Source organism: Oryzias melastigma, linkage group LG16 (genome assembly GCF_002922805.2).
Source record: "Oryzias melastigma strain HK-1 linkage group LG16, ASM292280v2, whole genome shotgun sequence".
In the NCBI taxonomy this organism is placed as follows: Eukaryota; Metazoa; Chordata; class Actinopteri; order Beloniformes; family Adrianichthyidae; genus Oryzias; species Oryzias melastigma.
The window spans coordinates 29,169,391-29,177,825 of NC_050527.1; positions in this window are offsets into that span (position 1 = coordinate 29,169,391).

The following is an 8,435-nucleotide window of genomic DNA, read 5'->3' on the forward strand; positions in this document are numbered from 1 at the left end:
CGAGTTAACTCGGGAAATGCGATTAATCACGATTAAAAAATGCTCTAGTTTTCATAGATTTGAATATAAAAAAAGAAACTGTCAATTTTAATCATAAAATATTATATTAAACAGATTAATTTAGTTTCAGATCTATAGTGAGGAAGCTGTGATCTCGCCAGAAATATGTTTCTTTTGTTTTGAGAATCCCCTCAGTCTTTTATTTTGTACTTACTACCCAACTTCCTGTCCCTGCTCGATATGTGTGGTGCTAACTTTCTTGATGCTCTGCGCTCAGTCGTCTGGCTAAAGTAGAAACTTCTGGGCTAATATAGAGCATTTTTCTGAAATATAACCTCATTTAAAGCTCGTTGGATCAGCGGACGGTGATGAGTTGGACCAGAACTCACAGGTTTCAGCTGCTTCACTGTCACATGTTTTCAGTTCTCTGAGGAGCAGACAGCAGAAGTTTCTCTCTCTCTCTGAGCCCTAGTGGAGTTGAAGTACATAGAACACCGGGGGGATTTTGTAGAGACATTTTTCTTACTTATATCACTAACAAAAGTTAATTAATATGAATACAAATAAAAACTTGAAAAGAATATAATAAAATAAAAAAATAAAAAAACAGGTCACCTTTTAACACGATACAAAAAGGACAGGTGCTCAGCACCCTTAAGCCTCCATGTGTGCACGTGTCTGGAGATGAGCTCACAGCTTTGTTCCTTCATGAATCAGATGTTCAGAAATGAAGGAGATCTCAGCACTGAGATGATTGGAAGCATGCAGCAGTTCAGCACTGATGACCTGAGTGTCAAAACCTTCATCAGCAGAGATAAAACCACAGAAGAACTTCTACAGCCTCTAAGACTTCATTTACTGACACTGATGTTTTCTAACATTTGAATCAGAGCTGAAGACGAAAGGTGGAGCAGAGTTTTCACTTCCTGTGAGAGGATCATGATTGATGTCACAGAGAATCAGCCAATGAGCTTCTGTCTGAGAGACGCCGACCTTCTATCAAGAGCAAAGATCCAGCAGGCCTCAAAGTCTGTCCTTCAGTGCAGCTCTGTATCTGACCTGTACCTGTATGCTGGAATAATACGACTGTTATTCACACGTCTGATCAGTTCTACACTTCCTCTATTTAACATCCACTACTAACTTCATCTCCTCATTTCCCTCTCAGGTGACCTCCAACGACCTTTAGCTGATGGTTTTTGGAAGAACTTTTATCTTTGAACAGAAGAACGAGTTCAAGACAAACTTCAGTCTGAGTTCTTCCTCTGCTGCTCTTCTTCCTCACAGATGAGATCACATAGAAACATCACTGCCTTCATCATGAAGGAGAAGACGACAGAAAACCCAAAGACTCACCATGAAGAAGAAGAAAGTTGGAGACGAGGTCTCCTCCTGCTCCGTCATGGAGGAAAACAAAAGTAACTCATGTAACTACAGTTCTCTGAATCCTGGAAGACCAGCAGAGACGGTTCTTCAAGCTCCGTCTCTTTTAGGTTTGAGGACGATTTCAGGAAAAATACTTGGTTTAATTTATTATCAAGGGGTGAAAGTCCAGATCTGCTTCCTTATTTCCTGATTCAGGAACACCTGAACAGAGCTCCGCCCCCTCTATGCGTGTGTTGTATCCTCCTCCTGTGATAAGACTCCATAAAGATCTTCTATGATTTACAGTAAATTATATCACTGTGTTATTAATTAACTTGTGACACGTCAGGACTTTGTAGGTGAAAAACAGAAGAGAGTAAAATAACAGAAGAATGTGAGTAAAATCACAGGTAAAGTCAACAACAAAGACTGCAGCTGAACTCTCACCATGTCACACATCTGCTGTCTGCTTGTTCAAATCTCCTTCCAGGTTGTGTGTAGAAATGAGTGTGTGTTTGAAAATGTTCTATCGGACTGTTAAAGCAACTCTCACCACCATAGACCAGAACCTAGTCTGTCTTTGTTTGTTGCTGTTAATGTTCAACACATACATATAAAGAACCATAGAAATATATAACTAGATCAGGGGTCTGGAACCTTTAATCCTAAAAGAGCCATTTGGGCTTTTTCCTCACAGATCAAAACCTTATAGGAGCCGTTAAGTCTTATTTCACCTTTTTGAACATTCAGATGAATTTTTATTCTTGATACTTTTTAAGATATATAAAATATATTATTCCTCTGTGGGCATACATAAACAGAAATAGATGGTGGAAAAGACTTTTGTTTTCTAAATGTGAAATGAGTTTTTACTTCCTTTCAAAATAAAAGACATCCTGTGTCTCATAGGATCATCAAACTATCATCATTTTCCCTACTTACTGCTGTTGTTAATCTTTAGAAAAACACCTTTATTGGTTAATCCTTCAATAGGAATAGTATCTAAAAGCAAATTTTTCTTGACAACTCCCTTCTGTTTAACCAAAATAAACGTTGCTGTGGAGCATAAAATATGTGTTTTAAACTCATAAAATAAGATCAAACTTCACACATGTCAGCAGGGATGTAAAAAACAGTTTCTTACTGTTCTAGGAGCACCTCACCACAACTTTATGAACCTATCTAACCTAAGTTAAAAAAAGCCAACTATTTGACTATTAAAAGTCCAATCTCTTTTCATTCTTCCCCCAGAGAGCTAATATTGAGGGTTAGAAGAGCCACATGTGGATCCGGAGCCTCAGGTTTCAGACCCCTGAACTAGACGGATCATCTGATACAGACGTCTACTCTTCACTAGTTGAAGATTGTCAGCTAATAGTCACCACTGTATTACCAGGAGTAAACTCCGCCCAATTCAGATGTTCCATAAATGGAGAAAAGTGGTGTGACTAATTTAGTCATTTTTTCACTTTGTTGTTGAACACACCAATAGTTTATGCTCTCTGAAGATCCTCCAACGCTTACCGCCTGTCGTATGTGAAACTGACCATCTGCTTTTGCTCTTTTATCAATGTCTTCCCTTTTATCCACACAGAGGTGAACTGATATTTACATCATCGATCTTTATAATCTGTCAAGTTTTTAAACAACAGAAATGCAAATGACATTAACAATAGTAAACATTTTTTATCTTGTGTGTTCAGTATGACCAACCTCTTCCAACTCGTCCGTTTTCTTTCTTTCTTTAAACATACATCATAAAGAGAAACAGGCCAATAGTGGGAACATAAGACGAGGCAGTAAAGATTGACTTCAATAAATATTAAAAACCATTTGGATAGCAGTTTAGTTAAAATTATTCTCAATTTCTGACAAATACTTGTAATATTTGTTTTTACAAATAAAATCAACAGGAGTCAATGTGTACAAGTCTATAAAAAGCTAATTAGACCATGAACTGGATCAAAGAAAATTACATAAATGAGAAAATTATCTTATTTTAACATTAGAAATCACAATAATTAAATATATAAATGTGAAGACATTTTGAAAATAATTAAATTGAATTACTGGAATCAACTGAAAAAAATCCTAATATTTCTTTTCATGATTTTTTTTAAACAATAGAAATTTCTAAAGTAAAATTTAAAAGAGCATGTTCAATACTTACCATAAAAAGATCAGAGCCGTAGATACTGCAAAGGGCGTCACTGTACAGACTGTTCACGCTTCTTCACTTTGACATTGAAGAACTTTGTTTCTGCATTGCAAAATTTACAGAGTTAATATATGCATCGCGGTGCATGCTGGGATAGCTGATATTTGGAGGACATTTGTGAGCCAACAGCAGCTTTCTCTTGACGTTACATCGATTTCACAAATTTGTGAAAGGCATAAGGTAGAGCTGGGCGATATAAAAAAGAAAAAAGAATAAAAAAGTATCTTGATTTTTTCATTCCAAATTCTGTAATCAGGCTTTGCTCTCTGGTTTCCTATGAATATTTCTATGACAAATGAGTTTTTCTTCTCTCTAGCAGCTAAAAAGACTCCTTTACCCTAAGAGGAGAGCTGTCAGTCAGTCACCTGTTGTCTAAACCTGAGGAGGACATTTAAAACTCACGCGCGCTCCAGACTTGGAGGCCAGGAATTTAGGTGTGCGCGCGTTTATATTGACTCTTCATTGAAAGTGTACTCTTGATTGACGCGGCCAGTGTGGAAGCACCTTAAAGGTGCACGTTACATTTATGTGTTTTTTTAAATCCTCAAAATAAAATGACATAAAAAATCGTATTTCTTTATTGTATTTCTTTAATTTCATCAAAGCAATGAAACAAACTGTAATTCATTCATATTGTAGTGATGGTCTCAGACACGCTGGGCTTGCTGTCGGTCTGGCAGTGCAAGGAATTGTGGGTTACCCGTTCTTTTGCCTGTCTGACTGGAACTGGATTTAAGTTTGGGTTTTCCTCAATGTGTTTTGTTGTCTGACTGTTGAACATTTGTTGGCATTTATGATTTTGTCCTGTTATGTTTGAATTCTTCCTGCTCCTGGAGTGAGAATGAGGGAGAGACTGATGACGACCCCCTCTCCTTGTGTCATTGTGGGATGTCAAAATAAAAGCTTGCATGTTCGTTATGAGGCTATTCAGCTTTTGTCAGCTAGTTTGTCGCTGCAAGTCCTCTCTAACTTGTCATGAAACCAAATTTGAGGCTTACATGACGCGAGGACACGCAGCAGGAGAAATAAACATTTAATCACGGACGTTCATGATGTCGTTGTAATCTATGACGTCACATTGATAGTGGGCTGCTTTATAGACACATTCTCCATGTGTCGCCTTCATTGTAAGACTTATATAAGGCATTTCAATTTATGCGGCTCCAGACATATTTGTTTTTTATTTTTTTGGTCCAAAGTGGCTCTTTCAACATTTTGGGTTGCCGACCCCTGCAGTAGACGATTCTTTAATAATAGTAGGAAACATTTATGGACACTGTAGCATCTCACAAAATAAAGGCCAGCTAGCAGAGATTAAAGACACTGTGATTCTATTTAAAACTAAATACAAAACGGAAACCTTAATATTAGGTGGAGATTGGAATATGGTCAAAGACGACTGGTTAGACAGATCACCAAGAAAATATATCAGTTCTCATCCCAATAATATATTGACTGAATTCTGCAATTCACTCAACCTTGTCGATCCGTGGAGGGAAAAAATCCTAACACAAAACAATATTCATGGTTCAGAGCAGATGGTACAGCCAGGTCAAGATTAGATTTCTGCTTAATTAATGAGGTCTAACTTAACCAGATCTCAAAGTGTAAAATAATGCCAACCCCCCTGACTGACCACTGCTGTGTGGGACTTCACGTGGCTCCTCTTTCACAGCCCTCTAGAAGAAAGGGAGACTGGAAGTTTAACTCTAGCTTATTAAAATATGATCATTTCTGTAATGATGTCAAAACTCTCATACCTGATATTCTAAAAGATAAATCTTTATCATCATATACACAGAAATGGGAATTCTTAACATTTAAAATCCGACAATACTCAATCTCTTTCAGCAAGAAAATCAAAATTAAACAAACAGAAGAGAATATTGTTAAAAATATACTCTCAATGACTACTCAATCATCAATAACTGAAAATGACCAAATTAAACTTTTACAGTTACAAGAAAAACTAGATCAAATATATGAAAGGAAAGCACGAGGAGCGTACATCAGATCACGAGCTAAATGGATGGAAGAAGGTGAAAAAAACACTGTTTATTTCTACAGGTTAGAAAAAACAAGAACGAAATACCATCAAATCTTTAATGATCAACAACCGAATGCTCAAATCTGTCTGACATTGCAAAAGAAATGAGTGCTTTTTACAAAAACCTAAACTCTTCCTCTAACTCTGATGAAAAATCAGATGAATTCCTCAGTAAAATAAAGCAATTTATACCTAAAATTAAAAAGGAGTTTAAAGAAAACTGTGACAAAGATTTAGAACTACATGAACTTGATAAAGCTGTTATGTGTCTAAAACTAGATAAATCACCTGGATCTGATGGACTAACTGCACATTTCTATAGACACTTCTGGGAGTCGATTGGAGATTTACTCTTCCAAGTATTTAAAGAAACAGTCAACAACCTAAATGTACCTACAACCATGAAACAAGGCATTCTAACATGAATCCCTGAGCCAAATAAAGAGAATAGATAAAACTACCGCCCAATCTCACTTTAAATAATGATTATAAACTGGTAACATATATATACACCAACAGAATAAAAACAGGGTTAGGACAATTAATAAGTGAAACACTATCAGGATTTGTTAATAAAAGATCAATTCACAACAATATTAGACTAGTACAGGACCTTTTAGAATAGAACCACTTCATAGAAGACAAAGGATTCATCCTTTTCCTCCATTTCCACAAAGATAAACTTGAACATGAGTTTCTTTTTAAAGTCTTACATTTATATGGATTTGGACCAAAATTCTGCAACATAGTTAAATCCTTTTATGATGGCACAACCAGCACCGCGGCTCTTCCAACGGGCGCCACTCCTCGCTTCTCCTTAAACAGAGGAGTCAAACAAGGCTGCAATCTGTCTCCATTCCTTTTCATCATGGCAGCTGAAATGTTGGCAATTTGGATGAAAAACTCTGAAATGGACAAATTAAAGATTTTTGGCAAAGAATTCATAATAAGTCAACTTGCAGACAACACAACTATTTTCCTTAAAAATGTAGAACAACTTCCTCAAGTGCTTGAACTAACTGATCTTTTCTCCGATGCATCAGGTCTGACTCTTAATAAGAATAAATGTGAGCTCATGGCTTTACACAGCTGTGACCTCCTGGAAGCCCATAATATCCCCATTAAATCAAAGGTCAAATATTTAGGAATCCGTTTAACCAAAGACACTGCTTTAAAGGAAAAACTAAATATCAAAGAGAAAATGAATCAATGGAAATCCAAACTAAATTCTTGGTCACAAAGAGACTCAACAATATTTGGAAGAACATATTTAACAAAAATGGAATCACTAGTGAGATGTATTTACCCAGCCTATTCTATAGCCGTACCAGATAAAACTATTAAAACTGTTAATCGTCTACATTTTAACTATATTTGGAAAAACCGCACTCATTACATGAAAAAATCTGAAATTGTACAAGAATATAAAGACGGCGGCCTGCAGGCAATTGATTTTAAAGTTCTAAATGTGGCATTCAAAGTCAAATGGATCAAATCCTTCTTAACCAATAAAAGCAGTATTTGGTTTTGTGTCTCCAGAGGTTTATTTGATGAAGTGGGGGAATAGAGTTTGTCCTTAAATGTGATTCACTGGTAGTTTTTCTATCTGGTAAACTGTCGTCCTTTCATAAACAAGTTCTGTTGAGCTGGAATCTTATGTTCAACCACAATTTCACCTCACAGAACCCCAGTTTGGAACAACAGATATATACAGTGTCATGGAAAATCTCTCTTTCTGCAGCACTGGATGGATAAAGATATTTGGTCTCTGCGCCACCTTGTGGAAAATCGGGGTCATTGGTTTTCATTTGAAGATTTTTGCTCTACATATAATCTAATATGTAAAAAGACGGAATTTAACAAAATAATCAAGGCAATCCCCTCAGCAATGAAGCAACTTATTGAAAACACTGATCTTGAAGATTCAAATCACCTTAATCTACCGGCTCTATTTGTCATGGATCAAGACTTCATCCAGAAAGAAATACCAAACAAGCTTCTGCACAAACACCTGAACAACCATCTTTATCTGCACATCCAAATAGAAATTCAATTCTCCAGAGGTTTTCTGATGCGGAAATAAAAAAATGGAGAGCTAACTACTTCAAATTCCCTGTTGCTCCAAAAGTCAAAGAAATTCATTTTAAGATCTTGAATAATATATATCCATCCAGTGAACTGCTCAGAGTGATTCAATGTTGAATGTAATAATTGTGCTTTCTGTGACACAGAAAAGGAAACCGCTGAACATTTGTTCTACTATTGTTCACACACAAAGACTTTCTGGACAGAATTTTTAAACTGGCTCTCTCCTCAGCTCCAGCTCCAACTCAAACTCACTCTGGAAAACATCCCATTTGGGATCAGCATGAAAGACTCACAAATGGACTACATTATAAATCATTTGTTATTGCTTTCAAAATGTCATTCATTCTTCAAAATGGAAACAAGTTAAAACCTGTCTTCATAGTGTTTAAGAAACAACTACAAGAAAATGATACAAAATCCTTGAAATGTATGCAAAGTTAAAATGCACTATCACTAATGAAAATGTTTGAAAAATGTAAATTACTCTGAGACCTCAGAAATATACATTGTGTGTTTTTGTCTTTTCTCTCTTATTATATTTTGTTGTTTTTATTTCCTGTAAAGTCAACTGTCATTGAACACATTGTTAATAAAAACATGTTTGCCATAACAATTGTAAATAAAGACTGAAAAAAAATCGTGTCAGAGCATCATGCTAGCTGGAGTCCTTCTGCTAGCACTAGCATGTTTCCGAGCGCTGCGTTGACTCTTCTAAAC